Below are 19,437 nucleotides of genomic sequence, written 5' to 3'. Positions count from 1 at the left end.
AAGTTTTCTCCATTTTCCACTGTCAGAAAGGATATTTGACTGGCATCCTTCTTGTACAGACATTCCTGTGATCTTTTATGAGTATTCCTTTAGTTAAGGCTTCTGGAAATTTAGTCCCTGGATGTGACATTTACATTCATCACAGACTCCATTCAAGTAACTCTAGAAATTCCTTCCATAGGGGAATGAAAAGATGCACAATTACTTATGTAACCAATTCTCTATTGCTGGATATGATTTCACTTCAGTTTTTCTTCCCACCATTGTAAACAGTGCTGTGTAAATGCCCTGATGGGTACATCTTTTTGGACTAAATTTGTTTTTTCCTAGAGGAAACGATTCGTAGAAGTGGTGTTGAGTCAGTGTGTACGTACGTTTTTCAGAGTTTACATATCCATTGACATGTCGTCCTCTGAAAATGTCGCTCATGGTTTCTTCTCCCACAGATGGACACTAGATAGAATATCTTTTAAAAATATTTGCCAATATGATGAGCAAAAGTGCTTTTTCATTGTTTTAGTTTGCATTTGATGACCAGTGATGTATTGAGCATTTTTCACTCATTAGCCATTTGACTTTTTTAAAATGAATGATTCCTTTTATCCTTTGCACACATTTAAGTGGGGGAGCTTCTTGTTGGTTTGTGACAGCTCTTTGTATGTTATGAACATTAACTTCTTGTCTTCAACAACATGTATCACAGAGCTTTTTCTTGTCATTTCTTGCCTTTCATTTTGTTTAGGAGGATTTTAATTTTGGTAGTGTCTCAAAATATTCTTATGATAATAAATGTATTCCTTATGTGTTTTATCTTTGAAATTATTCTTAAAAATAATTTCTTATACTGGAATAAATCTCCTCTGTAGGTTTTTTTTAATCTCTAAGATGGAGATGATAATAGTACTTGTTAATGTAAGGGTAAGTTGAGTTAATAAGAACAAAGTGTTGTATTTGCTGTTATTAGTACTTTTTTATATTTACATCACTGTCTGTAAATTATCTTGTGGTCCTTATGAGAGGAATAGTATTTATTCTTTCTAGGTGATTGTCTGATTGTCTCAGGACAATTACTGAAGTCATACTTTTCTCTTTGATTTGAAATCCCACCTTTACAAAATACTTGTGTACACTAGAGTGTCTTTTTGAGCTCATGGTTCCCTTCTGTCAATCTGCCTTTCTTACTCCAGCACCATAACTTACATATTGTAAAAATTTATTTAATAATTGGCAGTCTGAATTTTTTTCATTCTTTTCTTCCATCCCAAATTTTCTTGTCTAGTATTATGATTTTATCATTCCTGAAGAATTCCAAAATATTTTGTTCAAGTTAAAAAAAATCAGATTGGAGTTGTCATGGGAGTTTTCAGTAAGTTTTGAATTATTCTGATGAGAACTTACATCTTTACAAAACTGCTTTCCTCCATGCAATTTGTTGATGTCTCTACATTCTCACCTCTTACTTTACCCCTCAGTACAGCCCTGAAGTTTCTCCATTTAGAACATGGGCATTATTTTTTAACTTATTCCAGATTATTGTTTATGTTTTTGTCAATTTTGTAAGTGAAAATTTTTTGCTATTATATTTTTAAACGCTTAAAACTGAAATTTAGAAAGGAAGATTCGGTTTGTAAATACTCACTTTGTATTTTGTCATTTAAAATTGTAAGTATTAAGTAGTTGTTCCAGAATCCTTTCTTTTTTGTTTTTAAAAATTTGTGTCGAAGATTCTCAAAATGTTCATAGCTAAGTAGTATAGGTGGGGAGACAGATGGAGAGAGGTAGTGTGGCTCATGTACAAACTGTGAGCAGTTTCATGGCTGCCTTTAGGCTGGAGAAACCACAGAAGAGCCCAGGTTAGACAAGGAATGGCTTTGTATGCACTTGAAAGCCAGCTTTCCTGCCTGTATGGTGAAGCCTGGTGGGCGTGGCAGGTAGATGATCAAGGTCTGATCAAGGTCATTTGCTGCACAGAGCGCTGTGTCTGTGAGAAATGGTGACCATTGCCATGGCAAATGCTTGGTGCCAGGAACAATGCAGGGGAGCTGGGGAGCCTGTGTTAAGGATTTTCCAGTCCTGGGAGTGGGAAGATCAGACTCTGCATTCAGATCTGAGTTTGAATTAATCCTCTTTAGTTTACTGGACCTCTGACTTTTGTCAAGTTATGCATCCTGTTTGAACTCCTGCTTTGTTGTCTCTCAAAACAGAAGAATTACAGCCTGCTGCTAGAGTGTTTGATCAGGGTAAATGATTTGTGTCTATAAGATGCCACGTACAGTCACAAGCTCAGTGAGCAATGAGCTGTCCCCTCTTCTCCTGCAAATCAGTGCTCGATAAGTCATCAGCAGAAAGCGAGTCCCTAATTTGTATGTGGTGCAAGGAAGAACAAAACTAACGTCTTGCCTTTCCCTGGCAGTATTCTTAGTTCTTTGCTTCATGTACCTCTTTCCTCCTTCACTCTCCCCTTTCACCTCCTCCACCAAGAGCCTGAGACTCTCTCAGAACACTAGATTCAAATTATTTAAATGGTGGCTCATTCCCATGAAATGACAGTGACTTAAAAAAACTGTACACATCCCAGAATTCATTGTATTTGATTTACACACACACACACACACGTGCACACACACACACACACACATCAGGCTACCTCCCATTTGATGAGGGAGAAGGGCCACTTTTTCTGAGTTTTCATTTACTCAGCGTGAGAGCAGTCTCTTAAGCAGAATTTCACCTGGCTTCGTGCATGGTTTTTCAAATTGGATTTCTGCTTTTTGTCCATAAAAATATTCTCCTATTAGAAGACAGGAAGTGGAGACATAGATATTCTGCTGAGATATTGGTGTTATCATATTTGAGTTTTAATGGACATAAGGCGGCATAGAGTCATACATTATTATGGATGAGAATCCATGATGATGTAACTTAGACAAGAATCTGGGTCTCCTGCCATCGTGTCCACGCGGGTGAAGAGGCCACTGGGTGGGGGATGGCAGGGAACCTTCTTGCTTGAGTTCCAGGTTCTTGTTAGTTTTCATTGCTCAGCTGCCTTTAGTTTATGTCCATGAGGCCTCTCATGGGAAGGTCACTATGTCCTGAGAGACTGAGTTACTAATCAGCAGAAAGCTCTGGACCCACTCATATTTTCCAGAGTTTTTCTGCTGACCTGCTGACACTTTATATAAATGAGACCTAACAAACTACTGGATATAAAATCCTTATTGTTATCATTTGCCCTCGAGTTCCATAGGAATGGGGTGCTGTCTCAGGCTGTCTAAGGCTAGATCTGAACAAAGATAGGGTGATAGGCTCTGCTGCTGGACCCTCCCCAGTCAAATGGGATTTCCACCTTAGTTTTTAGAATCAGGCAGATGAGTTCAAATCTTGTCTTTACCAGTTATTAGCTTTGTGACCTTGGGGAAATAACTACTGTTTTGGTTCCAATTTTCTTTATCTGTAAATAAGTTCAGTATTTATTTTAGGGTTTTTGTTTTAGAATTGAATGTGCTAATTCCCTAATTTATTCCTAAAATACTGATCACATGGTTCTATGCTGGTGCCTTAGTAGTTGATTGCTAAGGGACTCAACAGTGAGAATGGGGGTGGAGCCCCCTGGATCATACAGCTTATATTCCAGGATATGCTTGTAAAAGACAAGATTGCAGTGGATTTTTAGTAAATGTCCATTCCTTTCCTAATCCCCATTGATTGTGTATATATCTTTATACTAATATATGAACAATTTTTTGCAGTTTAAATCTCTTTGTAGTATTTAAAGAATGTAGCTATAACAAAAATACGTGAAATAAAATGACTTGACTTTTATTTTCCTTTCAATAAGCAAAACAAAATAAAATAGAAAAGAAAAGAAAAAGTATTGAAGGAGTAGAAATAATTTTATTTCCGTGGAATCAACTCCCTATGTTAGGTTTTTCCATTGTGTTGTTCAACATCATATAAAATTGACAGGTTGTGACTTCAGTGTTGATAGCTAGGTGAGTATAGTTTCTTTTTGTGATTGTCTTTGATGAATTATTTGCACTAGATCATAAATGATGTGCATGTTACATATTGGAAATGAGGAAACATTGGAGACATACTACCTCCAATGCAGTCATTTTGTTACTGAGTCCAAACTCGTTCTGCTCGCCACATGACAGGCCAATAAACCGGGAGATGAGGTGTTGGAGCAAGGAATAGTGACTTCACTTGCAATGCTGGCAGACCCAGAAGACGGCAGACTGATGTCCTGGAGAACTATCTTCCCCAAGTAAGAATTCAGTCTCCTTTTATACTAAAAAGGGGCGGGGTTGTGGTTGGTTGTTGCATGCTTCTTGCTTTATGAATTGTTTGTCCTTTGAATCCGCTGTTCTTGCAGCTGTCCATGTGGATCAAATCATGGTACCCCTGTAAAACCTCCAAAAAAACAAAGGCTATTCTCTATTATGCAACTTGCCATCTCTACAGAAGTGCAGATGAGCTAACATTTTTAAAGATCAGGGCCAGGAGAATAGGCTTTCCTGCAGATTTCAGGCTAAAGGCAACTTTCTTTTTCAAATGGTGCAGAGCTACCAAGTCTGAGCCTAGGAAACAGGGCACAGGTTTAAACTCAAAGGAACAGATTTAACATAGGGTAAAAACTGTACATTTTATTACAATTCCGTTTCCAGCTTCATAGATAATATTAGTAAGAAATACGAGCAATTTTGTATTTTTGCTTCTTAATAACCGATAAGTGTACCAACTATATTTTGTGAGCAGGGATGCTGTGCAGGCATTGGGGTGACAGCAAACTCTTGTAGGGGGTGGCCGACCCTGCAACATCTCTGATGCCCCGTGAGTGTTGGTGAGGGTCCCCGTAGCCAGGGGCTCTCTTCAGGAACCAGCATATGGGCATTGACCTCTGGAGACCTCTTTTTCGGCTGCAGGAATTTTTTTCAGATATTGAGATTGAAAAATCACTCCAGCTGGGAATAATTAGGGAAAAAAACAAAAGGAAAAGGGTTTGGAGTAGAGTAGAAGAGTAGGACATAAGATCACGGAGCCTGAGTGCTTGGCAGCGGGGCCTCGGGAGAGAGGGGAGCAGAGGTGGGGAGGGGCCTGGCTCCAGAACCAGCTCCTGTAATTGCCCCCGCACGCAAGCCACATAGCTTTAAATTGGCCTGGGCCACCTCTCTGGGCTGGATATCACCCTGGGCAGAACCGTGGTATCTGTAAAGTAAAATGACTTCACAACTATTGCACAGAGCTGCAGGTGTAAGAGAGCCTAAGCCTGTCTCAGAGTGCAGGGGACAAGCGGAAAGGAATGGCAAAATTTCCACTGACAATTGAAATTTTGTTAAATAGCCTGCTACAGTTGTTTGCATCACTTGAATGAATGCAGGCATATTTCTGTGGGCATTTATAGGTTCACTGAACCCCACCAGCCCCTCTTGCCCCCATCGGAGATGGGCTTTCTCAAGCACAGTGCCCCTCCTGCTTGGGTGGAAAACACTGCTGGTCCTTGCCTGGGGCCGGGCTGCTGCAGGGCACTGAATCCCCGAGGCACGGCCTGTGAGACACGACAGGAACATCTCTGCTCTTGACTGGGTGCCTCCGTTTCCCCTGCAGTGTAAAAATGCCGATGACTGAGTTAGAAGCATGCTTCCAAGCTGTCCATGTCCTTGGCATCCAGAAGCGGAGCCTGGAAGCTTTCGAATTTATCCAGAATGCGGTTTACATTCACCTTCAGCAGGTGAGTGTATGTCCTTACACAAGTGGAGGAATTACTGCAGTTTTCCTGGAACTTTCTCACTACAAGTCCATTTGATTTTTCTGTGCTAGGATTCAGTATGGCCTGCTAAAAACTCTGGAGTGAGATCTTGAAACCCTGATGAAGAGCATTATTTATTTCATTTCTCTATATGATACTCTTTTACTTTTAAAATTCAGAATTTTTGGTTGTTTCAAAAATTTTTTGGGGGGGTTGGAGAATCATGTTTACTCTTACCATCTTTGCAACCTGTTGCTTTGTGCCTCTCACCTGTCTTCTGTCACTTGTGAGGCGGTTCCATTTGTGACCCTGTCCGGGTTGTTCATGTTATAAAACATAAAGCCTGTAAAAGTACAGTCCCTTTTCCTCCGAAGACATTCCACAAATACTCCTTTAACCTGGGTGTGGTTTTAAGAAGACAGAATCTTTAGAACATGTCCTTGCAGGTTGCTAGTGCAAAATCCCAAAATCAATAGTCTAGCTCAACATCTAAAATCTTTCTAATTTACCTTGGAATTGTATGGATAAGTGAAGCAGTTTGCTAAGAACTCAGACCAGGTTTAGAATACAGGTTGGTGTAGCTCAGCAGGTCCTCCCAAGCTGATGCTCTGCCAGAGGGCGGGGCCGAGGGGAGAGGGCGGGTCCTGCCCTCCCTGAGGTGACAATTTCATGGCAAAGACTTTCACCTGGTGAAGAACTTGGAGTTTCTTCTAAGAAGAGTGGGTCTGAAAAGAGTCCAAAAAGCGCGGGAGTGACAAAGTCCCATTTGTCTCAAGTAGGGGAGAGTGGCTGTGGGGCCACGTAGGAGACTCATGTGTCCAGGTGGGCAGTGTTGGTGGCTTCCACTTGAGCGGTGGGACGGTCAGTGTTTAAAAGCGAACATATTGAAGGCATGTTTAGATGGTAAAAAGGAAAGGATGAAGGCTGTCTGTGAATGTAGGATGGAGTAAGGCCCAGGTTTCTGGGTGGATTAATGAGGTAAATGATGGTCCTTCTGTGCTCTGAGGAGGGAAAGCTGCAGAGGGAGTTCTGCGGAAAACTGATGAGTTCAGCTGTGGGTAAAGTGAAAGGTTGTTAGATGTGTGGTCTGGGAGCTCAGGTGAGAGCCAGTAGTGAGTAGGGGGAGGTGAGAGGGACTTTCAAATAATTTTGTATTGTGAACATACAAATAAGTATGAGTAATGACACATTTAACACCTCTATATTCTGGATTTAAAGCCCAGTAACATTTTGCTATACTGACTGCAGAGGTTCTTAATATTTTTTAATAGAAATAAGTAGAAACAAAATAGTGGAGTTAGTGAGCATCTTAGAGTAGATGTGTGTCCTTGTATGTATTTTTATACCTCATCTGTTTATAACCATAATCTACAAAAAGTTATCTTGCTTAGCATAAGAGTTAAACACAGGGACGTGACACACATTGTTGGGGGTTGAACCTGATCTTCTCGGGCAAATTATGGACCCTCTCTTTGCCTTAGTTGCATCGTCTGTGACTGCCCCAGGGCCCCTCATCACAGCTGATTTCCTAGAGTAGATGTTGGGAGGGAGGCTGCTGAAGGGAGTAAGAGGTGGCAACTGCTAGGGATATTGAAGAGAGACAAAAACAGATTAAAGCCGATAAACTGAGTACAAATACCCTCTAAATAGAAGGAATCCCGCAGTGTTTTGAGCCGCTTATCATAAGGGAAAGAAAATCACGTGGATCCAAAGCTCTTGAGCATATGAGTATTGTGGGTGGGAGGGTGTCATTATAAAAGTGTTGAGAAAAGGCCTCTTTGTTTTCCTTGACATTACCAGTAAGGATGGGGAGCAGAAGCGAAACCCTCTGCTTCACAGTTGAAGGTGCTGTTTTGTGTGAAACTGACCAAAGTTTGGAAACCAGTCATCAGCGATGCTGGCAAATGAAGAGGCTTCTGGATTGGGTGGGGCACTTGCTGTGACTTCCAGGTGACCTGCTGGCTGGGGACTGTGTGGCGGGCAGTAGTTTTGCAGGGTAGCCCGGGCATAATCCCTGGCTCTGATGCTGCTGGTCTGATTAACAGACCTGGGCGCACACTGTCCTAATGGGGCAGCTCGGGATGTGGCCCTGCCGTGCTGAGAGCGAGAAGAGGGCTCCCCTGAGAAGGTGTCCCTGCGGAGAGTGGAAATGTACTCCTGCAGGGGAGGAAGAGCCTCTGAGCAGCGGGCCGGATGCACAGGCAAGACCAGCATGAGCACTGATGTTTCCGGGAGCCGGAAGTCATACAGTGGCCCAAACGGCCTTGTTTCTGAGAGACTGGAGGGAATAGATGCTGAAAAGGCAGGCTAGGGTCAGACCCTGTGGTGGGTTATGAGTGACAGGAGAGGATTGTTCAGGCAGGCATGAGACAACCCTGTGGGCGTCCCAGCTGGGGCGTCACGCCGAAGGGAAGAGCAGAGTTATAGACTTTGCCACTTATTAGCTGTGTGACTTTAAGCAATATCACCCCACCTCTCTCTATATATATCTTCATCTGTAAAGTGACACAGTGACAAGGTCGTGTCATCAGAAGTATTAGCTTAGCTCTGATCCTCTTTGTCGACTCCTGTCAGTGCTTCCCTGCAAGGTTCTGCAATGGCTGCTTTTACTCTGAGACAGGAGGGCGTAGAGGGACACTGTAATACCCGAGGGCAGGAAGGGGTTGCTTTAAAAGCAGACATGTAACAGCCTGCAGCTGCAGACCTGCAGGCAGTTTGGTTGACGGTCCTTGAGAGGACTTTGGAGGCCTTAGCGTCGTCTTAAGTCTTGTTTCCCCTTGGGGACCGGATTTGCCTTTGGGGATTGATGTTGAAGATTTGAGCTTCTGCAAAGCTGTTTTCAGAGATGGGTATATACGTAAAATATCATATAAAATAAAATGATTTATTTAACGAGTGCGAATTTGTAGCTGTTAGGAACAGCTCTGTTGGCCTGGTCTCCACGGGGGACACCAAGGGTCAGCAGAGCGTACAGGAGGGCAGGCAGCCTGCAGTGCTTCTGCGGGGTGTTCTCCCCAGCAGGGCGCTCTGCTGAGTTGAGTCTTCTACGAGTTTTGTTGCCAGAGGAGCAGACAGCAAATTAATGAGTTCTAGAGGGATTGTATAATGACAGGAAGAAATAGGAACCCGGAGATTTTCCGGACTAAAACACGCTTTGGTTCCTGATTCAGTGTGTTCCATTACAGAATTGATGAGTTGTGTCTATTCTGGAACGTCATTGAAATAAACGTTCAGCCTATATGTTAAGGGCTTTGTTTTATTTGGCTGGAGGACTCGAGCCGGGATGACAGCCTCTCAGATCACTCTGAGGGACTGCTCCCAAGAGGTAGGGGAGGAGCTAGGATATATAGAAGCTTACAAAAAAGACCAGGTAATTGGAACAATAAAACATTGCTTGTTATCTAAAGAAAACCAGATATCTCAAGTTCAAGTATTTACTGCTTTTCTATGTATGGTGAGAAGCAAACATTTGAGTCATTGAATTCATTCCTTTGGCAATCCCCTGGCTATCTAGGGCCAGTATCCTGTCCTTTCTTACTCTGAGTCTGCTCAGAGGGCACCACTGTGAGTGGCTGAGAGGCCGGGCTGTAGGCATGTACTCGCTGGGGGTTGGCAGCAGCCGCTGATGACTCGGATTCAGCATTCCTTGTTTACTGTCATGGTTGCAGTATTTTCATGCACATTGTAGTATTTTCATTCACAGTGCTCCCACTTGGTCCTAAATTCGACCAATATTTTGAGAGAAATTTCATGACCAATTTTGTCCCACGGTGCTAGGATGGCTCATTCCTAGTTCAGGTGAAGAATCTTCTGAGTTGCCATTCAAGGTGTTAGTTTTTTTTTGTCAGGCCCTGTTGATACTAAAAGTTCTCTGGATCACCTGTCTTACTAGTCTATTATGATACAGAAAGTGTTTACCCATCTTTGCTCATTCCCATACCTAGAATCACACTATTATATTTATTTTATTCAGGGTTATAAATTTTATCTGTTTCTTCAAGATGTTTAGCCATCATCAATCTTGTGGGCCTAGTTACACATTGGGAATTGTAACAGACAACAATTTTATAAAATAGACAGGATATAAGTAATACAGCTAGTAACGTTAATAAAGTCACGAGTAAGAATTTAATAGTCGAGAAGTTGTATTTTTGGGTTAAAATTTTGCTTGTGTTTCTGAGTTTGATCCTATGAGAAAGTTCATATTTATGGTCAGGGTCAGAGCAGGTATTAATTGGCCAGTTGAAATCTCCCACCTTGTAAGATCAACAGTGGCCTAAACCGAACTATAAATTCTTTTTAGAATAACGTTTCTGAGGGCTATCTAATTAGAGCCTTGGAGTAGGGAAACCCACCAAGGTAACACAGAAGTACTAGACATAGGTAATTTATCATAAACTTAACAAGTGGAGTAGTTCATAATCAAAGGTTGGAGAAATTATCAAAGTAATTGGTATACAGTCCTGGTCCGGTGTCTTGGGTCAGCTGTCTAGCTCAGATGTCATCTTCTTCTCATCCTGGTCTGGTAGCTTTTTCTCCATTTGGGCATTATTTTCAGGGGAGCAGCACTCGATAGGCCAGTGCAGTGCAGGGGATGTTTCAGATAGGAAATGAATCGGAGACTCCGTTTCCTTCAGCTTTGGTGTGTATGGTCTGGTAAAGAGTACCTGAAAAAGGGTCCTTCCATTCAGGTTGGAGACAGTTCTTTAAGTCATGCCTGTTGCAGTATGTATAACCCCTGGCTGCAGGTCATGGGGCATTGGAACTTTACCCAAGGATAGATTTCTGAGCTTCAGAAACAAACCTAGAGTATCTTTTTCATAATTCAATTAAACCATACAGTAATGTGACATAACAGCAAGGAATGATCTGGGAAGTGTCTTAGTAAATATGGACCTCAATTAACAAAACTAGAATTTAATATCCACTAAAATATAATTTATTTTCTCTCTTAAGTTACCCTCAGTTTTCTCAAATATAGCCAAATCAAGATTAATTTTTTACAACTTAAGTCTGATTATTTGATCATATAGGCTTTTTTAAATTGGCTGTGTTGGAAGTTTTAATACGGAGTCTCAGGGTAGAATGTTAAGGTTTGCTAAGGCCAAGAAAGACACGTCAAGGCTTTTCATGGGTTTCTGCCTTACAGATTTAGGTAAATTCTTTTCTCTTTAAAATCCTTAAAATATCTTTATACTCCTATATCTGTTAGGAGATGATCTCCCTAATTTGTTTGATAGACCCACTGGGGACCTAAGTGTTTTTAGTCTATTGAGGGATCAGATAGAGAGAAAAGATAAGTGTTCCAAGTGTGATTACATAGGTATAATTTATCAAATTGCTGTGAACCATAACTAGCTTAAGGAGAAGAGATTCTTTACGTCTGGGAAACAGGTTAAAAGCCAGTAGTATTTCAAACAATATCAAAAATTATAACCATATTCAGCAGGTTAACCAGTCCCATGTAACTAAATCTTTTAATGAGAGTTTTCATTAGAACTTTAAAATGTCTTACCCAGTTTAGTTCAGTGCTGTAGTTTGAAATTTATTAGAAATCAGTAAATCTCCTTGAAGAGAAAGCATTTTGCAAAACCATCAGAAGAAAACAATTAACTGTCTATAAATGACAAAAATTTAAAAGCATGGTTAAACACCGTTACACTATAATCAATAAAGAAACCTGTTCACTATACCCATAATTATCACTGGTAACATTTCAGATATGCCAGAATTTTAGGGAGTCCATGTAATTTCTACAATACCTATATTAATAATATTTCTCATTCAATATAACCTTAGAAGTTTTATGATTCATTTGACAATTCCATGTTATTTAAAATGCCAAATGAAGCTTTATAGTTAAAAATCTCTCTTTGGGATGTTTCAGGGGCCTTCTGTAGCATCCCAAACTTAACTGGAGATTAAAAGGATTTTAATTAATTAAATTAATTTTTATTTAATTAATTAGAATTTTATATTTGGGGAGCTTTGTGAAAGATTTCAGAACACTTGATCAGATAAACATATAGATCACTGTAAAGTAGTACTAATTCATTAACAAGAAAATATGTCAAATGTAAAGGCAGAACAGATCAGCTAAGTGGTATAAGAAGTTTTACAATCTGTTACTGAAGGTGGATTAATATTTTAAGAAAATTTTTTCCTCTTAACAGAGAGAAAACCAAATCTAATCTTGTTCCAGCTAACTTCTAAGATTCATTTACGTTGCCCAATTTGTTTCTAAACTTAGCCAATTCTGACCATGTACAAAACTCTTCCCTCAGGGTTCCTTTTCCACAAGCCTTCCACAGCTTTCTATACTTATATTAGTGTGTCCCTTATTTTGTCTTCCATTCAGAGGTAACCAGCTTCAGGAGAAAGTCACTATTTTTCATTAACAAAGTATTATTCCATTCTTACATCTTCCTTTACGCATTTATATTACTTTCCTAGGATACTGAGATCATTCCCTTACTAATAGAGACTATTTCAGTGTGGCACCAACCATTTATTAATATTTCTATATACCTTTATTTTCACTGTAAGAGGAAGTCAAATGTTAAGTAATTCGTATTTCAATGTTATTTTATCTGAAAATGGCATAGCTATTTAATAAAATCTTGTCATTTAAGTTAATTTAGCACACCACTAGAATTTAAAGATACCAAACACTTAGAGATTATCTTAAACATACATTTTAAAAATATATTTTAAATATTTACCCAAAGCTCTCATCTCATTTGCATTTAATTTACTTAAAATTTTACCACAGCACATTACTTTTATTTTTTTTTTTGACAAATCTGCAACAGATATAACAGGATCTTATTTGACTTTCATTAAACCTAGGTACAGTAAAGGTATTATACATAATATTGATGACTTTAAAGATGTCTATATTAATTAGAACATACTTAAACTAAACAATATCAAATATTATCTTAATATTGAATATTTTCCATTTCACATGACGCTGAAAGTCAATTTGTTCAGTTGTTATTTTAAAAATACTTAATGTTTAAGCTCTTATATTTTTACGTCAATTAAGCAGAGCTCTATGACTTTGAATTTTTTTTCTTTAGCAGTAGAAATATCTCACTTCTATAATGTGTACACAGGCTTATAATCAGAAAAAAGCTAGAGATCTCATAGCTTCACTTTAAAACTTACTTATAAGATAGGTATAATAATAGTTGGAGTAAGCTGAATTTGCTTGCTCAAATCACTAAGGCTTACTATTTATGAAACAGACAGTTAAAATTTCTTCACAAAGGCTGAAGGACCCTTCAGAGTTCTGAGTTCTAATATGCCAAAAATTTCTTGGCCTTAAGGATTATTTCGTTGAGCTAATTAGACTCAGTCCTAGGTCACTGTTTGTTGTATTTATATTTCTGATGTGCAAGACAAAGACACTGTCTTCCAGGTCCCCAGAGAACTGCTCTCTCACCCATGCCGTATTTTATCTCCTTAAATGGCATTTTTGTATCAGTGAGAAGAGCTGTAAACAAAGAATTCCATGTTTTAAAACATTAAGGCTTACTTAAATATGTCTTCCAAAACTTGCATAAGGCATTTAGTAAGATCTCTTTTCCTTGTGTTATAAGTTAAACCCAGGGTAAACCTGTATTTTTTTATTAGCCACTCAAATTAGTTTTTAGTTTTACATTATATTGGACGGCTTATGTAACTATATTGGTTTATTTTAATTTGTTCAATTAATATTTTCAGAGGGACAGATATGTGCCTAGCCTTATAATACCAAGAAGGGGAAGTGTTTTTCCTCTTAAACATATGTATCCCACAACATAAGCAAAAGTTTTGTATAAAGACCATTTAAATATACCAATTTCACAAACTTTTATCTCAATTTTATTAAATCTTATACCTTTAATTTTTATATTTATTAAGTTTAATCAATAATTCTTATTTCTAGAAGGAGTGCCAGAAACCTTTTTTTGTGTGTGTGTGCATTGTATATAATTTTATAGAAGTCTCTAAGATGCCCAAGTTTCAGCCAAAGAGCTTAGGCACTTCTCAGTTTTTAATTTCATTAATTGGTCTGTTATCCCAATTATTGATCAAGTATTTCAGTCTATATATACATATATTTCAAACTGTGGTAAGTAAAATGGGCTTGTTTGAACTTTAGTCTTGGGGGGGAGTAGGTGAACTCTTTGGCCCTTTTTTTTTTAACTTTACGTTGTGTAGTATCAAAACCCTGTATGTAAATCCAAAAATGTCCATTTTATGTATTTGATTCAAAATAACCATATAAAAATATTTATCCTTTTGGGATAAGCCACTTAATTTTTTTTTCGACATTTTTACAATCATTTTTCCAGTTATTCAACCTAATTAACATTAATAATTCTAAGTTTTTATTAGCATATCTAGAAACATTTATTAGAAAGGAAAAACACAAACGTAGCTTTTCAAACCAGTTTTATTTTTTTAACTAAGTTCTTAGGTTAACCATTAGATATATTTTTCTACATTTAAACTTGATTTTAATAGAAACCATAAAACAACTGTTTATAATGAGATCTCTTTAAACTTTCACCAATGAAAAAGTTTTCCAAATTAAAAAATCCATCATATGGCCGTCAATTTTTATACAAATATAATATATATATAGTGATTTTAAACCAATAAGATGCAGAGGCCCTTCCACATGAGAGTCGGGGTGTTGCCTAAATAAAATTCAAAGGTTTACTCTCCAAAAGCTAAAAGCCTTTGTGGTCCAGGCTGATGCAACAAAGTTTAAGATGGCAAAATATCTGAAAATTGGTACTATCAAAGAATTGCTTAGAATCCCAATTTATTTGCGTGGCCACCATATGTACACAATACTTGAAACTTTTGTATGGTGGAGTCCAAGGTTTCCTTTAAAAAATAAACTAAACATACATATACATACATACACACACTTAAAACACCCAGAGAAAGATAAAACATTTACATTTCAAGGACACAGGAAGAGAAATCCAAGTTACCCCTAAAGGGGATTTTGTTTTTATAAGTTCAGAATGCCAAAAAATGTTTTTATCAGGCCTGGTTAGTTATTTTCAGAGTGAGTTTTTTTTTTCTTATTCCCAATTAATGTTGTAAATTTTGTATGTACATAAACCTGGCTGGGGTAATAGTTGGAGACTGGCAATCTGTCATTTCTTTTTCTTTTCTTTTCTGTTCTTTATTTTTTTTTTGAAAGTTCTATTCCCCATTGTAAGGTCGGGTTCTCAGAATAAATTTGCTAGTAAGATTTCCCACAGGGACAACTCTGTGTCATGAAGTCTTTGTGTCTACCACTCCTGGAAGATTCTCTGTCACCCGAGAAAGCTGTTACCAGCCAGGAGGATGGTCCGAATTTTGGAGTTGAAAGTTTCCTCATAAGAGTTTTACTTTTATCCTGAAAAATTCAATGTAGGTAACCAAATTGAGGAAAATATTAGACCAGACTCTTACCTAACCACTCAGTCCTGAACCCAGTGTCTTTCAACTTGGACTCACTCAGGATGTCTCCACTGGGTGAGTATTTTCCTCATATGTTTCCACCAGCCCCACTTTGGACATATCCTCAAGGTGGATATTTCCTGTTATCTTTCAACCAGGCCCCACCCAATATGTCTCCACTGGGTGGGTAATTCACCTCAGGTTCTTTCAACTGGAGGGCCACGTACCTGGATACACCGCCAGATAAACTTAGGATCATCAACCAATATGTGAGATCCGAGAACCAAGAGAGACTCACCCAAATTCATCTGGACTCCCCGAGGAGGTGGATGGGCACAAAGGGCCACTGCTGGTACCAAGGCTCCAGTTACTTGGAGAGTTCAGGTGGAGAGAAATCTGCTGTGGTGCTTCATGGTGTCCAAAACTGTTGACTGAAATACATGTGCAGCCTAAAAGTTAAGAGTTATGTTTCATTTGGTGGGAGGACTCGAGCCGGGATGACAGCCTGTCAGAACTCTCTGAGGGACTGCTCCCAAGAGGTTGAGGCAGAGCTAGGATATATAGGAGCTTTACAACAAAGACCAGGTTGTTGGAACAATAAAAGATTGCTTGTTATCTAAAGAAAGCCAGGTATCTCAAGTTCAAGAATTTAGTACTTTTGTATGTGTGAGAGGAAGCAAATATTTGGACTCACTGAATTCATTTTTTAGACAAGCACCTAGCTATCTCGGGCCAGTAGCCTGTCCTTTCTTATTCTGAGTCTGCTCAGACGACACCATTGTGAGTTGCTGTAGCAGCTGGGCTGCAGGCCTGTCCTAGCTGGGGGGTGGCGGCAGCCTTTAATGACTTGGTTTCAGTATTCTTTGTTTACTGTCATGGTTGCAGTATTCTCATTCACATTGTAGTATTTTCGTTCACAGACTGATTATGGATAATCTGCAACCTTGGAAAGCAACCGAGATGGAATTACTGCAGGTACCTTCTGCTTTAATAAGCCGTGTGCAAACATAAACAGGGAGGAAGCATACACTTGGATTTGGAGGTGTAGGAAAGGGATCCTGCACATTGCAGGAGAACGCAATGCAGAATTCCTTAAGTCCACCTTTCTTTACTGTAGTGGTTTCTGAGAACAGTTTATGGTAATTAACCAACATTGACAAACTGCACAAATTGCATTTAAGAGCTGGCCGGCTGAAACTTGTGTATTGGAGAGGTGGAATTCAAAGGCAAGTGGTCAGGTGGATTGGAGAGAGATGGAGCCAAGGCCTGGGCCCAGATTCCGGTTTAAATTGCCATTTCTTCACCATAGGGCCTTGAAATAGAATTCAAAATCTCTTAACCTGTTGGTGAACCTGTGAAATGGGCATAACATTCGTTTCACCCTGGGATTGTTGTAAGATCTAAAGAGTATTATAGCACACATGAAGCACTTAACCCACTGGCACTTAGCAGTGTTCACTGTGTGGGGCCGCCCCGCTTAGCATGTGTCAGAGCCGTAAAGGCAGCATTTGTCTGTTGAGGATGCACTTGTAGCCCCTTGGCTAGGTTATGAATTTGGTGATTTCCTATAATCCTTGTAATTCTATGTGCCATGGACAGTTATTTTCATGGACAGATGAGGAATCTCATGGTAAAAAGACTGTATAATTTGCCCAAAATCAGACCATAATTTTGGGTGCAGAGGCCTCAGTTCAGCATGGCCCCCTGGGCCTTCTGCCCTCTCTGTTCAGCACCAGAGCCAGATATGGAGTCGGCTGTTTCCCTGCCCAGAATATCCGGCAGGCCGCAAGACACATCTGGCCCTGTGCTGCTTGAGCAAAAACTCCGAAGGAGAGACAGTTACAAAAGGGATAAACATAAAAACAAACGACAGCAAATTGTGATCAGCTCTGAGAAGGAAAGGAACACGTCTCGCCGTGCAGAGCTGGGAGCTTTCCCGTCGAGGCTGCTCTGGGGGTGTTCATCTCAGCTAAACAATTTCTGCTGCTGCACCAAGGCAGGAAGGCAGGGCGCGTGTGGCCAGGTAGACAGGGCCTCGTTGATCGTACTCATTCCCCATTAAGCGGCAGCTTTCACGGGCACTTACCTAGTAAACAGATGTTGGCCATAATCATCACGCACTTTGCTTGGTAGTTTTCTTGGCCCCAGCATTGAGATGAGGTCATTGAAGCTGGGGAGTTTGCTGCATGCCCGTGATTACCTTGCAAATACCCCCACTGGTCTTTCAATCTAGACTGGTGTGGCTGTCATGTCCCAGCCCTGTGAATGGCATCGTGTAGCTTCTCCCAAGTGGCCCAAATGACTGACATTGATATGCTTAATTCGTTGGAAATAGTATGTGACAATAATAGAAAAAGGTAGTAAGAAATTGTTTGGAAAACTGGAAAAAACCTTTTCTTCCCCAGCTGGGGGAGCGTAACCCGTATCACTCACCCTACTCACTGCCTGTCACCTCCTCCCCGCCGACTCCGTGTTCATAAGCCACACTGAGCCTTGGGAGAACATTTTGCCTCATGACACTTTTGACTAGGACCTGCAACTTCTTTGTCCCTAGTTAACTCTCTCTTCAAAGCCATTCAACTTTTTTGCAGGCTCCTCCACTCAGATGTAAGAATAGCCTCTTTAAACTTCTTGATGCAGCTCCTTAATGAAGATCTTGTGATGGAAACCTAGCCAAAACTGGGATGTATGCATATAGTGACTGCAACCTCAGCACTTTGTTAGTTCAGAATCAGAGGGGTGAGTGACTCAGGAAATGCTTTTTTAAGGTAACAAGGGGAAAGTGAAAGGACGCAGGCTGTGTGAGAAAGAAACATCTCAATCACAGCCAGTAAGGCACCTGTGTTCAGGATGGGGTGTGGCGAGTGCAGAGTTCTCACAAAAAATAGTGGTGTGATGGGAGCGAGGACAGTTGAGTACTTTATTGGGGAGGAAAAAAAGTGGGCTGAACATTTCCTTGTTGAACAAGAGGATTGTGACATGATGTGCTTGTATTTTGGAGAGAAGGGTTTTGTGGGGACAAGCCTAGGAGTACGCTGTATGTCTGGGGAGTCAGCACAACAGAGAAACACAGAGAACCGGGCAGACCCCAAGACCCATGCTGGGGGAGAGACTGCCCACCAATTGGAGCCCTGGAGGCTGCTTCTGTCCCTTAGCTGTGGCCTCAGACCTCCCTTCACAGCCCAGTCCTGTTGATACAAGAATAAAAAACGTTGGGCATGAGAAGGGCTGTGTCCCAGGCTTTCATTGAGCCCCTGGGATGTGCCCCACCAGATTTTGTTCCTTAACTTCATGCAGTAAAGAATTCAAGAGCAAGCCAGTGTTGAGTAAAGGTAGATTTATTCAGAGAGATACATTGAAATGCAAGAGAAACGTCACGAGGTGTGGGGGTTTGATGCTCATATTAGAAGTAGGTACACACTCCACAGATTGAGGGCCTTCCCCAAAGAGGGAGAGAGAGTTGTGACCGCGAGTTGGCACTGTGTTGCTTGTTTTCTTGGGCTTGGTGGTTTCATATGCTAATAAGTAGAAGGACCAGCCTTAGGGTAAGGCGCTGGGATTCCCAGGGAGTTGGCCATTTCCCACCCTTTGACCTTTTGTGGCTATCATTGGGACTGCCATGGTGCCTGGGGCATGTTATTGACCAAGTTACTAATACAATGGATGTTTACTGAAGCTCAAGATCTGCTAGAAGTTAAATCTCTTCATCCTGAGCCTCAAGGCCTATTGGGGGTTGAATCCTTTAACATTTTGATGTTAATTGCTGTGGCCTTCCTTGAATGGCTGTGCTCTTCCCCCTTCCATCCTGTCTCACTGTGATGACACAGAGACAGCAAAGGTCTGGCCCTACCTGTGCTCTTGCATTTAACTGCGGGAGGTGTGAGGTGGGCTTATGATGACCCTGAATGGTGAGAAAAATGTTTCAGATTTTCCTACGTGAGACATGGGGACCTGACAGCAACCTCCGCAGATTTATCTCACGGGCATTATCGCTTGTGTTGTTATAGAAACAACAGGCAAGCCAAGAAACAAGTATAACTCACAGGGTTGTAGTACTGAGATTTATTATGCTGACACGCTCAGAGGGGCTTCTTTTCCAAAGCTCTGAGCACCTCCAAGACGTGCACATGAGGTTTTATAGGGTTAATTACAAGTATGGGGCTATTAGCCAATAAGGCTCAAACAACAAAAAGCAAGGAATCAGTACACTGAAGCTTATCAATTTGGAACAGATCCCG

General features: G+C 40.4%; 1 protein-coding gene and 1 long non-coding RNA gene across 1 annotated transcript in view; one reads left to right on the top strand and one right to left on the bottom strand.

The window, feature by feature from the left end:
* The window catches only part of LOC140690323 (uncharacterized), a 1,184,725-nt gene that overhangs the window by 97,481 nt on the left and 1,067,807 nt on the right, over positions 1-19,437 (bottom strand). The window lies entirely within an intron of this gene.
* The window catches only part of LOC140690312 (uncharacterized), a 461,064-nt gene that overhangs the window by 30,351 nt on the left and 411,276 nt on the right, over positions 1-19,437 (top strand).

The sequence above is a fragment of the Vicugna pacos genome, chromosome 30 (assembly GCF_048564905.1).
Source record: "Vicugna pacos chromosome 30, VicPac4, whole genome shotgun sequence".
NCBI classification, from domain to species: domain Eukaryota; kingdom Metazoa; phylum Chordata; class Mammalia; order Artiodactyla; family Camelidae; genus Vicugna; species Vicugna pacos.
The sequence above is the reverse complement of the archived record's forward strand: the minus strand, read 5'-3'. Positions and strand labels throughout refer to the sequence as shown.